A 17,030-nucleotide genomic window follows, 5' to 3' on the forward strand; every position below is an offset into this window, starting at 1 on the left:
GGCAGATACTATATTTCTGTGGTTTCTACAGAAAGATGGGAGAAATAACAACGTAGTTCAATGCAGGAACATTGGTGGTTCAGATACTTGATTATCTTCTTCTTTTAATCTCAACCTGTTCATACTTCCAGCCACTTATTGATTCATTAATCTATAATCCACCCATACATTCACCTATCAGTCCATTCAGCCAATCCATCAATCCATAATCATTCCATACACCTGCCACGATAAGTGACGTTATCGGCTTATCGTACGATACATAGGCACTTTATCTGAGCTTTTGATCTAAAGGACCTTCATCGGAGCATACAAGCTCATATAAAGTGTACTATGAATAGACCTTCAGTGTGCGGATATCTCTTCTATCAGTTTGAAATAATATCCAACAGTCAAATATGAGCAAATATTAACATTGAACTGAACACAAAAAGCACTGATAAAAAAAAGTGCAATATCGTAGACGTTCATGATATGTTTGTCACGCAAGTTGCCATGGCGATAAAGAAACAATATACTGTGCGGCCCTAAAAACAATGGCCGTCTAGCTAATAGCCATTATGTTGTTACTTAGCATCGTTTGTCAAAAAAGGTCTTATAATGCTTGTTAATAAATGAATGACTCTCCATACCCCTGCACCAAATGTTTAATGTTTATTTAAGTGCAGTTTTCCTGAGTCCATTTTACTTATTGCTTTGGTTGTGTTTTATTTATTATTATATTTTAATATTATTTTGGGACAATATATCGTCCATCAAAAGCAGTTATCGTTACAGGCCTATCAACACACACATATGTTCATCAACCTGCCAAACACTCACCCAGTGGTTCCAGCTTCTTTCTTATACTGGTATAAAAGTAGCATCTCATCAGGTTTCTTTCCACTCACTGACTCTGATCATCCCGATTTAACAGCGTGATTGTGTTCTGATGCAACATGAATTCCGCCTGGACATCCTCTCTCGATGTGTTTCTCTGATTCTCTCTCTTCCCTTCACTCTCTTTTCCTCTCTTCGACTATTCTTCCGCCCTCATTTCTCCCTCTGTGTCCCTCTCTGGAATACGATTCGCCTGGTTTCTTTGACAGAGAAGTGCCGATGCGAGGGTGTGGGGGAGCGGAGCAGATGCAGTGGTACCTCCTCTTCCTCTTCCCCCTCTTCTTCCTCCTTCTGTCTCTGCCTGCAGCTTCAGTGCTCCATCTCACCCGTTAAATTACTCGTTAATGTGCGGAGAATTGCAGAGAAAAGATATAACATCGGCCATCTCTTTCATCCCATAAAAAATGTAATCAAAAGATTAATGTGAAGTCACAGACGAACCCAAACCTTTTTTACATCCGAAGAGAAATAAGATGGATCGTTAGGAGGGAGGTCGATAAACCTCTTGTAGGCGTGTCAGTTTAGATTAATGCCAGTGAACAAATGAATGCTAAAGTCAGAAGTTTTGAAATGTCTGAAGAAATTCTTGTCAAAAGTATTTGTACAAGAACTTTGATTGAAGAGGTTTTCTCTTTATAAACTATCAACATCGTTTTAGCCTTTTTTTAATGCGCACTTCAATATATTTTTCCGAACAACCACAGGGAGGCTCTGTAGTCTGAACCAAGATGGCAAACTTTAGTTTTTTATTGTTGTATTTCATAATTATTTTTGTTATTTATTGACAAAGGCAGCTCATACCAGATCCACTTGTTCCATTCCTACCTTTCACAATAAAAGCCCTGGGCATATACACTGCGTAACCGTTAACCAGAGAATACTCAAATTCACTCATTCACGCGTTTCACTAAAAGGAAACTCAATTGAACAGCTTACAGTAGCTCAGGCTATGCGACATTTTGTCTCAGACAGACTGCCAGATGCTGCTCTGGGTCAAGAGGATCCTGGTAGTTAGTCCTCTGGCTGCACAAATCTATTTAAAGCCTTTATTGAATAAGTGTTGCAACCATTACCAATATGAACAGAGGCGAAATATTCCCAGGTGAGTATTTCTCATCATTGTGCCTTTTTTCGTCACGTCCCCAGTGTGTAAAAGGCCTTTTAGTGGGTAAGAAAGTAATTGTGGAGGGCCTCTTAAGAAACAACATACACACACATTGATGTGTGGACATGATGAAATTACATCAGTATCAGGAGGAAAAATAGATTGGAAAATAAGGAGGTTGGAAGCTGTGGGAATGTATTGACAGGAAAATAGATGGGAAAGGACGAGAGGCCAAAATAGTCCGCTGGAATGATGAAGAGGAAGAAAGAGGTCAGCACAACAATGGACCAATAAAATGTGTGTGTGAGAGAGAGAGAGAGAGAGAGAGAGAGAGAGAGAGAGAGAGAGAGAGAGAGAGAGAGAGAGAGAGAGGGCAAAAAATACACAACTACAGCGTGATTATGAGAGATGGTGATTGAACAGCTAAAAGAGAGAGAAAACGGAGAGAGAAATGTCCCATGAATGCATAAACACCACACAATTAGGAGAGAGAGGAAAATGAAAGAGGCTGATTGAAGTTGAACACAATTAGAGGGAGAGGGAGAGAGAGAGGGAGAAAGGGAGAGGGAGAGAGAGCGAGAGAGGGAGGGAGAGAGAGAGAGCGAGAGGGAGAGAGGGAGAGGGAGAGAGAGAGAGAGATAGAGAGAGAGGCTGGGAGTGCTTGGACACAGTAATGTGAAAGGGCAGAAATGCTTCTCCAGAGCGGAGAAGTTCCCTGTTTATTTAGGAGATGTGGTTTACACTAAGTGAAGCCACGGTAGCATGGCGTTTGCCTCTGGCACCTCGCTCCTCACAGTCACGACTATCTGGGGATTTATCGTATTTCCTGCAGGAAGAGGAAGGAGGACGTGATGGAAGAGATCTAAAAGTGGAAGTATGCAATGAAGATAAACTCGATATTGTGAACAGCTACACTGCAAATACAAGAGTCGTGGGAGTTCCAGCGCTAAACTCTTGATCCTACACTGAATGAAACCCACACGTGTTTTCTAATTTCCTTTTCAAAGATCTATTAATTATATTTTTCCATACACACATAATGTTCCACATAGGGACACGCCGATCCCTTTTTCTCCCATCATCAATTCTCATACCTGAACTCTGCGTCTGCTAATACCAGTGGTGGAATGTGACAGAGTACATTTACTCAAGTACTGTACTTAAGTATTATTTTAAGGTACTTTTCAATGAGTTTTTCCGTTCTCGCTCTCTACTTCTGCTCCACTACATATCAGAGGCAAATATTGTACTTTTTGCTCCAGTACATTTATTTGACAACTTAAGTTACTTTGCAGGTTTGGACTATCAATAAAAAATATAAATCAATTTAGGAATTATTATATAGTATCATAGATTAAGGTAAGATTAAGGCGAGTTATCCCTTTGTTTAAAGCGGCAAAAAAGTTTGAGCATCAAGTGTCTGAGGTAATTTGCTGACATTGCACGCCCTGCGATGTGAGTATCGTGTATGTGCACTTTGTGTTGACCATGTCGAAACGATATATCGTGGAGCCCTGTTTCCCATCCCAAACGTGACTGTAGTGATTAAGATTTCTTGATGGTAGATAAACAATATTGATTTTCCAAGACCCAAGTCCAGTCAAAAATGTTTTCTTTTTAATGTTACCCAAAATACCACCCAATAACGCTCTTGTCAAACCCGGTCTTTGGACTCTCAATTTGGATAAAAGCCAACGAAAGCTCAAGGAAGGACTTTTCTAAACCACCTTTGATACAACACAGAAAAGCATTTGTTCTCCCAAGTCTTTGTTTGGGTTTTGGTTTTGTTGGAGGTGCAGATTTGGAAATTCCTGGTCGCCAGCACTAAGAATGTATGCAGATGAAACGATTGTTTGCATTGAAGTCCCAAGGAAATCTGTCGATGAGGAAATAACAACGGTTTTTAAGTTGTTTGACTTGGAGTCATATGATAAATACATTGAGTGCCATGTGGGAATTATTTAACTGAAGTAATGGATAATATACAGTAGTACTAAGATACCTTATAGGCGTAGACAAGACTAATGGGAGCTGCAGTCCATGTCTCGTCGTATCAGTTATCCCACGCTTTGATGCAGCACAGCTACCCGGAGGCAGCAGCGGAGGTTAAAGAGGTGAGCTTGTGACAGGAGGGACACAGGAAACCGAATGGCTTGAATGTCAAACTGCCTCTGACAGAACCACTTAACCTTCTGCTGTTTACTGGACAGCAACAGAAACATACAATGAAATGACTTTTTCTAAAAGTCCAACACCATGTAAACAATTTTCCACTACTCTGAAATGGGTTAAAGACGACAGAATAGACTTAGCTTCTTATCTGTTAATCACTTCAAAAAAGAAGACACAATTAATAGTTAAGATACAGGTTATCATAACATTCTTAAAAGTGATTTAGCAACAGACAACTATTGTCTCTTCAAAGATATAGTGGAGTAAAGTCTACCTGAGCAGAGAATGAAGTTACTCTCCCTCTGTGTGTATTTTAATCTGATCCTCTCTATGGTTTGTTTACACCCACCCTTCGGTTCCCCCTAAGACGAACACTGTTAGCTCTGTCTGCACTGTTACCGTTGTTTGCACTATTAGCACTGATAGCACCGTTTTTAAGAAAAAGGTCAAAATTCTCTGATTCCAGCTTCTTAAATGTGAATATTTTCTAATTTCTATACTCCTCTGTGACAGCAAACTGCATATCTTTGAGTTGTGGACACAACTTGGTTATGGTTAAAAACACCATACGGTTTGATGGGGCAATGTGGTTTTGGATATTCGTGTACTTTTTCTATCGTAGCCTACCACCGAATGAGACAAAGCCTTTAAAAAGTTCTTCGCTGGAGGAACACCACCTCCATAGGTGATCATTGGGGTTGAGCACTAAGCAGATATGGTGGAGGAAGCGGCATTGTTACCTCATACACCTGACGAGTCATTGTGGAGGCTGCCATGACTTTCAGTTAGTTGGTTCACAAAAATGTTTTTCCCATAACTAGAACGACTTTGTATTGCAAAACGTTGCACTGGAGGCTGAATGTTTTGGTGGTTGCTGGAGTCATCTGGTAAATTACACCCAAGATAAATAAGCACTTACTGCTTCCACTTTACCAACCGAAGTGCTGTTCCCTCTGACTCCTCCACTGAAACCGAATAAGAGCAGAAGTAAATAACCAAACATCGCCTCTTCTTGCATGAGAAATTTCCGTTTTCAAATGCTTAGAATTAATCTTTTCATGAGGGACCAAAACGCTGCTGAATATGCAAATAGATGCAGGAAGTCGTCTGTAAATCTGGCCTGAGGCTCTGACACCGGGCTCTGAAGCCTGATGGGCTGCAAAGCGGTCTGAACACACAGGCAGCATGAACATAGCACAAGCACTTCTGTTCATAAAAATAAAAAAACACAGTATAGACACCGACATCTTGATTATTTATGCATGGCAATGATAATTCTTAGTCCACAGGCTCGCTAATGAGGAGAGGAGAGGAGAACACAGCTCTGCAGGGGGGAGGTGTTTGTCAAAGTTGGTGTGTGTGTGTGTGTGTGTGTGTGTGTGTGTGGGGGGGGGGGGGGGGGGGGGGTTATACAGCTGGAAAGATAAAGAGAAAATTAACTCTGAAAAGTATTTTGGATCTACTCCATTGTTTGCCTTTACACAGCTGCATTGTCTCTGATGAAAAACTAATTTTACATCCATTTAAAAGAAACATTTTGAAGCTGCCCAGTAAGACCCACAGTCAGGTCTCTTCGGCACTGAGCAGTTGGGTGTTCAGGGACTTGCTCAAGGGCAATTGAACTGTGGTAAATAGAGAGCGGTAAACGCTGTAACGTCCCACGTATCCAATCTAGCTCAGGGATGCACCAATATCGGATATCGGGTCGATACTGACTAATAGCTGGATTTGGTATCAGTGGGGCCGATCTATTCAATTCAGTTCTATGTTTATATCATATATATACTGGAATTTTAATTCCTCTTTAAGTTTTGACCATTTTGTTGCTGCATTAAAAAAGTTTACACTTTAATTGTAATACATTTTTTTACTGGTGTACAATTTGTTATTTTAATTTAATATTAATTTATTTGTTACATTTTCTTTAACAAAATTAGAAAAGCAATGTTTAAATCAAGCCTGATGTTACCTTACACATTGAGGCGTACTGCTTATTAATCAAACACTGGTATGAGATCGATACTCTGTATCGGCTGATACCCAATTACTTATCCAAGTGTTGCACAGATGAGGCAGTGCAATATCAAAGGTATGGTCTCTGAACAACTTGGGGTTCAGTGTCTTGTGAAACTTGAACATGGGGACAGAGGAAGACCCTAATTCGCAATTCTTAATGTAACAATTTATATTTTTAATAATGCACCAGGTTAGAGAGTACATTGTAAAATCTACTAGCTAGTAACGTTAGCAGCACCGCTAACGGCTAAAGAGCAAAGGTTCTGTTCAGTTACTTTATGATGCATTCAGGCTCTGTTCAGTGTTCAGTATTGGGCGAATGTAAATTATAACGTTATGATGTGTTCAAATGAAATCTCATAAAATGTAGTGTTGGTGAGAAACTTGAATAAATCCAGTTGTATGAAGGAGACATTTTCACAACAACATAAATAGATATTAGAGATTAATTATCACCTGTTTAACTTTGAATAAATCCAGTTGTATGAAGGAGACATTTTCACAACAACATAAATAGATATTAGAGATTAATTATCACCTGTTTAACTTTGAATAAATCCAGTTGTATGAAGGAGACATTTTCACAACAACATAAATAGATATTAGAGATTAATTATCACCTGTTTAACTTCCTAACCCTAGCTCTAAGCAGCGTATAATACATCATTAAAACTACTAATGACAAGATTTGTTTATATCAATAAAAATACAATCTTTTATTTATTTTATTTTTAATTTTGTGTTTTAATGAGGAAAAAAAAAAGTACTATAAACGTTTACTTTAAACAAGTAAAAGGATAACATTTAGAATTTTTGATGGTTGACACTGACTTCAGAGTGGTTAAAATGATTTTTGGGACGTGGCAAAAAAAATTCTGGAGCCTTGTAGACCAGCTGCTACAATCAAACAACAAAGGGATGTGTATCTGCCAATATGGATCATCAATTAGCATCAGCGGCAAAAAACGATCCAAACCATTAGCTTTATGATCCGTTGCACCACTAATATCCAAGCAGTATTGGTATTGTCACTGAAATATCCCTGATCAAATCAATATTGAATTGAACCTTATGAATCAGAATCGAACCGATTCAGGAAACTGGTGGTGTTTCTTCCAGTTTCTCACCAGCCACGATAGAAACTTCAACACGCTCACTCACTGTGAATTCTTCGTACAACGAGCAGCTCTATTCTCACGTGGGCTAAGTCAATATTCCCTTTGCAATATTATTCCAATATAATGCTCCACTGGTTTATGTCTGGCTAAGTTCAGGGGTTATAGTGCATGTGTGAAAGGGGCTTTGGCCTGATTTAATGTGATTATCCACAGAACTCGGCACAATGAGAGGAAGAATGTTTCTTTAACAAATGTCTCCGTCCCCGCTCTCGTCTCCTCAACAAGACAAGTCCAGTTCTGTCCACATTCCCAATTGAAACGGCTCAGTCGCCAGCTTGATTCACCAGATTAGCAGAGTATCTGCACTGAGAACTCTTACTCATGCGCCGTGTCAGACGCGCTTCAGGTGAGACTTTAAAATGTTCGTGACCTCCCTTTCTTCCGAACTGCTTGCAAGTCAGTGTAGTTTTGTTTAAGTGTTCCTCTTCACTCTACTGGTGAGCAAGGACCAGAAGGTCTGGAAATGCATTTCATTTAAAGTCATCTCTGGAGGCCTCAGTCATGGCCCTCCACTCTCTTTGAACTCGCTCTCATCACTTGATGTCAGCGTTGTTGACATTTACCACCCACGGGTCAGTGCAGGGTTGCTGCCATTTATGCAGCATGAACAAATTCATAAAAAGATTCCAGCCGATGGGGAAAAAATAAATGAAAAGCATCACGGTTGCCTCCTCTGTGCATTTCATAAGCAGAACTATGACTGTGAGAGGGCAGCTCACACTTCTCTGCAGAGCTCTGTGCGCCGGGGGGTTTTCAAATAATAATAATAAAAAACTAAGTCGAGAGCGATTTGGAGTTTTCACAATGCCTCTTCACGGTTGAACGTATCTATATGCATGTATATTGTAATGGAGTGAGACCTCTGCTCGCAGGAGGCCGCGGACCTCTCGCTCTTTCGTTGTTGTTTGAGCAACGAAGTCACGCTAAGAAAAATCAGCTGGATCCGGCTTACAATGAAAAAGTATTTATAATTCACAAATGCTAAAAAGACAATTACAAACTGAATTACACTGTCGACAGTAAGGAATCGCGAAACCGAGTTCAAAGACTCTCCCCCCCTACCGGCCTACAAACGCCAGTTTACAGTAAAGAGGATCGCCAAGAACTGAACAACATCTCTCCTAACAATGTTTTTATACCCAAAAGTCAGTAGTTTACTTTCAAAAGTCCATTATCAGCTTTGTGATTGGCTGGAATCTGATTGTCTCCTCCTGTCCTCGGACAATGCTCTCCATTGGTCTAAGTGATCCACATAATGTCTGAACAGTGTCCTCTGGTCCGACCTGTCCTCCTCCTCATAAAACTGCGTTTACCCGACCCCCGTGTTTTCTTAGGGCTGTCTTCATCTACATCTCTGTTTGATCAATACATATCCTTCCCCCACTGTTGACACCCCACATTCCTGAAGTCAGCTCACCAAACTCATCACATTATCATACAGTTGTTTTCAGATCTGAAAAGCCTGTCTCAAAGGTCTCTCTCTTTCCCTCAAAACATTCAGTAACTGTATTTTATAGTTTGATACATAGAATGATTATACTTTTATGATTTAACACTTTTCCAAACAAACATGTTATAACATTATATCCACCACTAGGAGTGATTATTAAACACATTAACATTGCTTTTTAACTTTAAATTCTTCACAATATGGCCATCTATTCTCCTGCCTGTCTGTCTAATCACATTGCAATGGCAACATATTAGGTCTTTGCTGCAAGTATATGAGGATGCAGGCAAGTGTTGCTAAATAACCACTGGACACATTGATTGTCAAGGTTGAAAGTTACTCTTTTCAGTTAGAGATGGTTTTGTTGTCACTTATAAAACCAAAACATTAAAACGACAGATTGCGATTGATTTGTGCCATGGGACTTAATTTTTATATACCTCAAAGGATGATTTGGGGAATTACAGCTACAGTATTTATCGCACAGGTTGCCCCAATTCTGATTACATTCAAATTATTCTCAAATATATTGAAATTGCCAAAAATGTTTCTGAAAAACATCCTCAGAAAAGCTTCTACTCATAAACATGTGTGGACTTATACTGCCTCTCCTTTGTGTGTTTCGACGAGGGTTGTTCAGCTATAGCTATGGTAGTGACACTAATGTTAACGCGTTACCTCTGATTTACGGGACCGACTTGATGCTGTCCTACTGAAAAGCTCCAGAAGAACAGCTGCATGGAAACCAAAGTGACCCGCGGTCGCCCCTTCACCAACAAACTGCAGAGGCTGCAGCTATTTCTAATTAGTAAATGAGTGACCTTTTATGCAGCGATAGCAGCATCGAGAGAGCATTACCCTCTCACCCAGTGGATTTCATTTAATTGATTTTTTCATTTTACTTGTTGCTTTAAGCTACTTAGAATGAGTGAAAATCTGGAGGCAGTAAGCAGGAATTAAAAGGGAAAGATTCAGTAAGATGTAAAGTCAGCGTGGTGAGCAATTTCAAAGCTGCTTTTTGTCTGGTTTTTCAGAGCCTTTCTGGTTTACATCTGCGGTGACCTAAAAGACCAATTTGCTTTTCAATGCTAAAATACAACTGCACTAATACATAACTGCTAGCTAACATTATTGTTGGCTTCAGGTTAAAGTGTGTTTTATAAGACGGGCTTATAAATGCATGCGAGGGACTTACTTTTAGCTTAGTTACTTATGTTGTTGTTAGCCATCCACCAGCAATTCCTGATTGGTTGAGTCTGTCGACCAACCAAAGGCAGTTTCTTGACTGTGTGGCAGCTCTGTCCTCAAACGCATCACACAATGGAATAACATGAGATTAACAAATTACTTTATATGGTAATGTACGTAATGTTCGTAGGTATAAAGTAATATAGAGCAGGATATTAAGAGAGATATTGTCAATGATATTGAAAAAATAGTAATATAGTTATATTGCACATAGATTAATGAAAATAATATTAGACGATGTTGAAAAAAGCTACTCTGGCTCTTCCCAACGGTTTCAAAATCCACCTACCAGAACCTCTAAATCCAACCAGTAACTTCCTAGATATTTATCATACAGACATGAGTGTCATCAATCCTTCCACATAACGAGAAAGTGTTCAAGTGCATTTCCCAAAATGGGAACTCACTTCTGTGCTGTTAGTTCACATTTGCTTTCCAACGTGTATATTGATATGTCACTTATATTATCTCCAAGCCTTACAGTAATTGCATTCATGGTAGTGTGACATCCTCTTAATTTAAAGTCAGTTTACATTAAGATGGTTGGATCAGGCAGGTGCCATGGAGACTGTAATGCGCATGTAGAGAGGAATGCAACAACATTTCCTAGTTGCACTTCAATTAATGGGACGTGGACAGCAGCAAAATGTATTTTAGACACCTAAAAATAAAATGTATATCAGTTTAAGTGTACGCTATATTTAGCATATTTTCACCATTTTACCTTGCCTTCAGACAGTCCTTTATAACGGGGAACTGAAGCTGTTATCTATGCTCTTTTCCAAGTAACCGGACTTCATTGACAAAAACAGTAATTTTACCTCTTAGAACACAGGAGTTTCTGGTCTACCGATGCAATCACACAAGTATACTGAGAGGGTATTGTATGACAAAAAATTGTGAAAGTGATTTTTCTCACTGGGACAACATTTACAGCTGCATGGTATTCACTGATGCATGGTGTACTGAATGAAATGCAAAGGAGGAAGATGAGGATGTTTTCGGATTGTCCCTCCGGTCCATTCTCTTGAATGCAATATCTGAGGAACGCCTGGAGGGAATTTATTAAAATTCCACCTGGACTCAGATTAGGGTGGTCAAAGGTCACTATGACCTCACAAAACATGTTTTTGCTAATTATGACAATTTCACACAAATGTCTAATTGGATGAAATTGATGAAGTGAGGACATTTTGGACAGATGTGGATGTAAACTACAACTTGACTGGTTGGCGGAGCCATCCAACAGTGAGGCGGTAGTTTTAAGACGACAGCAAAGCCTAATAAATCAATACTAGAGTCCGTCCTCGTATCAATAAAGTGGTACATGAGTTAAGGCAGCGGGAAAATGTCCCTGGAACTTAATCTAGACCCTGGTCCCTGCGGTCAAAACACAATGAGGTCTTTAACAGGTTCCTAGTCCCTGAGGAAAGTTCCTGCTGTCGGAAATGGTGCTTTTGTGGATCACTGTTGGACACTAAAACTCAAATGACATCCTCTTAATTTAAAGTCAGTTTACATTAAGATGGTTGGATCAGGCAGGTGCCATGGAGACTGTAATGCGCATGTAGAGAGGAATGCAACAACATTTCTTAGTTGCACTTCAATTAATGGGACGTGGACAGCAGCAAAATGTATTTTAGACACCTAAAAATAAAATGTATATCAGTTTAAGTGTACGCTATATTTAGCATATTTTCACCATTTTACCTTGCCTTCAGACAGTCCTTTATAACGGGGAACTGAAGCTGTTATCTATGCTCTTTTCCAAGTAACCGGACTTCATTGACAAAAACAGTAATTTTACCTCTTAGAACACAGGAGTTTCTGGTCTACCGATGCAATCACACAAGTATACCACCTGACTCTATTCACAGCATATAATAACATTTTCTTTAGGGACATGTTAAAACAAAGGGACATTGTTGCCATGGTGACCAGCATTCAGACGGACTTTAAAATTAGTTTTGATCGATTTTCTCTGTCTTGTGAAAAACCCGGATGGAGAAAATTAACCTTTTTCAGTGCAGTGTATGTTATTTTGAATGTTTGGTTTGGTTCAACCTTTAGAAATACTTTGAGATGTGTCAGAGGGAGACACAGAGATAAAGGGGCAGAGCACCGATGTGCCATGCCGAGTAAAAGAGCACTGCGATTAGAGAGACAGCTCAGAGAAGGAGATTATTTGGTGGTGAACTTTAGCACCTCCGCTCTTGATGAATGCCTCGACGCCGTACGTGTTGGCTTCGACCTTTAGCCCAGACCTTTACGTCAGGCCTGATCGAAGGACGAGGGGAATAGAACACAAAACCTGAGTGTCACAGACAAGCTCACAGGTCTTCAATTACACATTTGCACACACACACACACATGAGAACCATGAAGGGCTGAAATCTTTATCCACGGCAGTGTGTCATTGGCAACAGCTTCAAAAACGTGTATTTCAGACAGCAATCAAACATTTGTATGCCTCTGTGAAGGCAATAGCCGTGGCCTCCAAAAGGGACCCTCCACCAAAGCCGCGAGCAGCTTCCACTGTAGGGAGGAGGCACGCATCACAGGGCGCTGTCTCCTGACCCCTTTTGCAAGAATTGCTTCACTAGAAGGTGACGAAAGACCAGTCTGTCGCCAAAACCCTATTGGCAGTAAGAAAAGGCTGCTGCACAATTTTTGACAGTGGCATGATACAGCCGACTATCCTCCAAACACTGCAAAAAGGAGAGAATAGACCCAACTGCATGGGTCAGGGGTTCTACCCACCTTTCCTCGCCCCACCGCTGGACCACTTTGCCCTGTAACAGGCCATGGTGGATTCCGCCCTAGTCGCCTGGATGGTCTGAAGCACCTGGACAGACAGTCCAGCCCCCCTGAGCCTGTCCCTCTCAGGAACTGAGCCTGAAGAGGACGGCCTAGAGTGGGCCGCGCGCCTACAATGCCCGCCTCTTGAGACAGAGCCCACACCTTTAATTTGTGTTTAGAGTCCAAACTAAACTGATGTTTAAAGACAGGGTTTAAATTGAATCTTTCTTAATTCAGAGCTAGTTTTACAGTTTGATGCAACATGATTTAAAGTTAAATCAGGTTTAAAAATGAATCCTTGTTAGTGCAACCCAGCCTTGGTGTTGTTTGTGTTGTGTTGTGTGGGTTTTACTATATGTGTGCTGTCTGCTCTGAGTCACATCAGATGAGTTAACCTCAGAGAGCTCCGTCCATCTCCGACCGGCTGTCCCTCTAAGCAGATAAAGAGCTATTGACAGAGTGAAGACGGGAGACCATCGACCTGTTAATAGAGGTCAGGACCTTGTGAAGAAGTACGGAGGAGTTTGACTCTCTATATGTGTCCTGATTTCTAGACAGATGCGGTCCAGAAATGCTTTGTTTCACACACTTTTATTGGACACAGCTGTTGTTTTCAATGCAGCCCTCTGTATCTCATTATTAATTCTCCCCTCATCAGTTGTTTAGTGAAGCGTTGAGTCAAGAGAATATCATAGACCACATACTATTAATCATATGTTTGCATTCAGGTGGAAAGGCGGCTGCAGCATGTCAAGTAATGAATATTTATTTGTTGTTTTCCGCCTAGATATGTTGTTAATCACAGGATGCGACAGGAAAGAGAAAAATAACATGAACCCAGGTATCACAAAAAGCGCCCCTGGTATTTACAGTTAGTTGTACTTATGCGGAAAAATACGTTTGAAGGTCGTTTTCAGTGTCCTGCGTCAGCCAGGGGCTGGACGTGCATCCTATCCAACTGCTTTATTTACATTTTGTTGGCAGCGTGAGGGCAACTCCCTGGTGCTAGACTTAAAAATAGTTTTACTTTTTGATTTGACGAGGAGCAGCAGAATGCTACAAGGGGAGACTGCCTTCTTTGGGGAGGAGCAGCAGGTTCAACCCGTCCAACTGAGAGGGTATTGTATGACAAAAAATTGTGAAAGTGATTTTTCTCACTGGGACAACATTTACAGCTGCATGGTATTCACTGATGCATGGTGTACTGAATGAAATGCAAAGGAGGAAGATGAGGATGTTTTCGGATTGTCCCTCCGGTCCATTCTCTTGAATGCAATATCTGAGGAACGCCTGGAGGGAATTTATTAAAATTCCACCTGGACTCAGATTAGGGTGGTCAAAGGTCACTATGACCTCACAAAACATGTTTTTGCTAATTATGACAATTTCACACAAATGTCTAATTGGATGAAATTGATGAAGTGAGGACATTTTGGACAGATGTGGATGTAAACTACAACTTGACTGGTTGGCGGAGCCATCCAACAGTGAGGCGGTAGTTTTAAGACGACAGCAAAGCCTAATAAATCAATACTAGAGTCCGTCCTCGTATCAATAAAGTGGTACATGAGTTAAGGCAGCGGGAAAATGTCCCTGGAACTTAATCTAGACCCTGGTCCCTGCGGTCAAAACACAATGAGGTCTTTAACAGGTTCCTAGTCCCTGAGGAAAGTTCCTGCTGTCGGAAATGGTGCTTTTGTGGATCACTGTTGGACACTAAAACTCAAATGAAATCCCTTCAGGTTTACCACCTCGTAAAAGCAGAAATTCATCGCCCATTTTCTGTGGCTGAAGGTCGGAGAGTAATCTCCATCATAATCTCCGTCATAATCTCTACCAGTCTCACTTGATATTAAACAAATATACGAAACAAATAAACTACACCGTGTCCTTTTCTCCCTCTGCTCTCCACCATGTGTTGTTACGTGACTCCCTGGTGGAAAAATACTGCACACTCATTATCCGGGACCCATCTGTGGGAATGATGCTCACCTCATTAACTGACATTTATACAAATGAAACCTGATCACTGACCCATATCGCTCTCTCCCACACTTTCTTAAACACTCTCCACCTCTCCCTTTAATCGTCTCACTCTCTATATTCCTTATATCTGTATGTCTCCTTTTGTCCATCTCTGTCTCTCTGTCTCTCTCCCGTCTTTTGTCCTTGAACGTGTGTGGGATGTGGTGCTCCAGGTGTCATTGCTGGATTGAACGACATCAGAAGGGAAATCCTCTGTTAATCCTCTCTCTCTCTCTCTCTCTCTCTCTCTCTCTCTCTGCAGCCTGCCAGTGAGTAGGAGTTCTATGAGGATCAAGAGTTGAACAAGGAGCATCCTAGACTAGTGGTGAGTTTGCTCTTCTTCCTGTTTTTAGTTTTTTTTTCGGTCACATTTCCGTCTCTTGGGAATGGCAGTTCTTAGGCCAGAAACGGAGATGAGAGCCGCATGTGGAAATTATGTAATGTTTAACGCAGACTGTTCTGGATCAGATCCTCTTCCTCCTTACAGACTTCTGTTGTGGTGACGCGTACCTTTTTAGAAGCCAGTGGTGGAAACTAGGTACATTTACTCAAGTGCTGTACTTAATGTTACTGTGAGGAACTTTTAACTGATTATGAAACTGTCTCAAATTAATAAGATCGGCTGCTCGGAAACAGTACAACTTTCATCCTATGTCTCGTGAATGGGATGTGTCAGTAACTCCTCAAGGGAACTTCTTCAAATTTGGCACAACAGTCCACCTGGACTCAAAGATGAATTGATTGGATTTTGGTGGTCAAAGGTCACTGTGACCGAACAAAACACGTTTTTGGCCATAAACTCCAGCATTCATATGCTAATTATGACAATTTCGCACAAATGTCTTTTAGGATAAAATGATGAAGAGTTGACATTTTGAATGGACATGGAAATAAACTGCTACTTGGCTGGTTGGTGGAGACATAAACTACCAGGTAGTTCATTTGTATATTAAGTTCTGGGAATGTAGTCTTTATGCAAAGAAGCATTATCTAATGCTAACCTGTGGTGAATTTAGGACAAATCTACAGACACAAATAGACAGAGTTGTAAAATAAACACCTAAATGTGTATTTTAGATGTTTTCTTTCCACTAGTCTGAACGAAGACAGAAGAAAGAAGAAACCAATAGAGCCCAATATATCAAAATTGAGTTGGTACTTTAAGTATATTTTGATGCAGATACTTGCTGTAGTGTGTTTCCTACCTTGCACATAGTTGAAGTTACATTCTATGCTTTTTCTACTTCAAGAGGGATCATTTCTTCCAGCTCTCTGTCACTCTCTTGTTATCCAATTTTATAGCAAGTAGCTAGTGTTAGCTGGCTAGTAGCTAACGTTAATGTTGCCCAGATAAACGTCAGCTTTGAGAAATCCTCCCACACAGAGTTGAGGCTCTTCTTGTGAACGTGGACAAACTTGAGCTGATCTTGAAGACTCAGTGTGTGTGTGTGTCTTTTTTTACTCTGATACAGCTGGGTAATTTTAATCCCGACCACAGAGGCTCCGATTGGTTCAGGTTTTTCCCTCTGAACCAATCCAGACACAAGAGCAACACCAGACCTTTTTAGAATCTCCTTGCAAAAAATTGAGATGTGGGGTTGTGACTCAGAGATCGGGCACCGAGGAGAGAGCTCTCATCCTGCCGAATTAAAGTTGTGGAATCAGCTTTTGATCTTTTTTACATACATGCTAATATTATGTGTGTGAAAGAGAGAAAGCTTGATAGACACAGTGACACATTTTTTTTTTGCAGATGACTCATTACTCGGACTGCATGTGGATTTACCTGTTTTACATTTACCTGGATTTACATGTCATTTACCTGCAGGAGGCAAATGACATGTTAATGTATGTTTCTCATCATAATGGAGATGAATGGTCATTGACTGGCTCCTGCTTGTGTGTTTCCCAGTAGAAAAACACTTTATAATAACCATCATTAAGAAAAGGTAAATTCATAGTTAATTAAACTTTAACAGACAATTATATTATAATGAATAAAGTCTGCTAATTATTAGCAATGCTATAATCTATGTTATTTTAACAGTTAATTGTAGCACACATTTTATAATAACATTATATTTGATATGAGATACACATTTGCTCAAACAGACACACAAACGCATGCAGAGTCACTCGTGCACACCAGTGACGAGTG

At 40.4% G+C, this 17,030-nt stretch overlaps 1 protein-coding gene across 1 annotated transcript in view; it reads left to right on the forward strand.

Moving 5' to 3' along the window:
* The window catches only part of LOC137874137 (sodium/calcium exchanger 2-like), a 120,547-nt gene that overhangs the window by 24,945 nt on the left and 78,572 nt on the right, over nt 1-17,030 (forward strand). The window contains exon 2 of the mRNA XM_068712739.1: nt 15,135-15,197. The gene's annotated coding sequence lies outside the window, so the exon portion shown is untranslated. The remainder of the gene's footprint in view (nt 1-15,134; nt 15,198-17,030) is intronic.

Source organism: Cebidichthys violaceus, unplaced genomic scaffold, assembly GCF_023349555.1.
Source record: "Cebidichthys violaceus isolate CVI_PGR_0920_01 unplaced genomic scaffold, fCebVio1.0.p SCAF_1, whole genome shotgun sequence".
Classification (NCBI taxonomy): Eukaryota; Metazoa; Chordata; class Actinopteri; order Perciformes; family Stichaeidae; genus Cebidichthys; species Cebidichthys violaceus.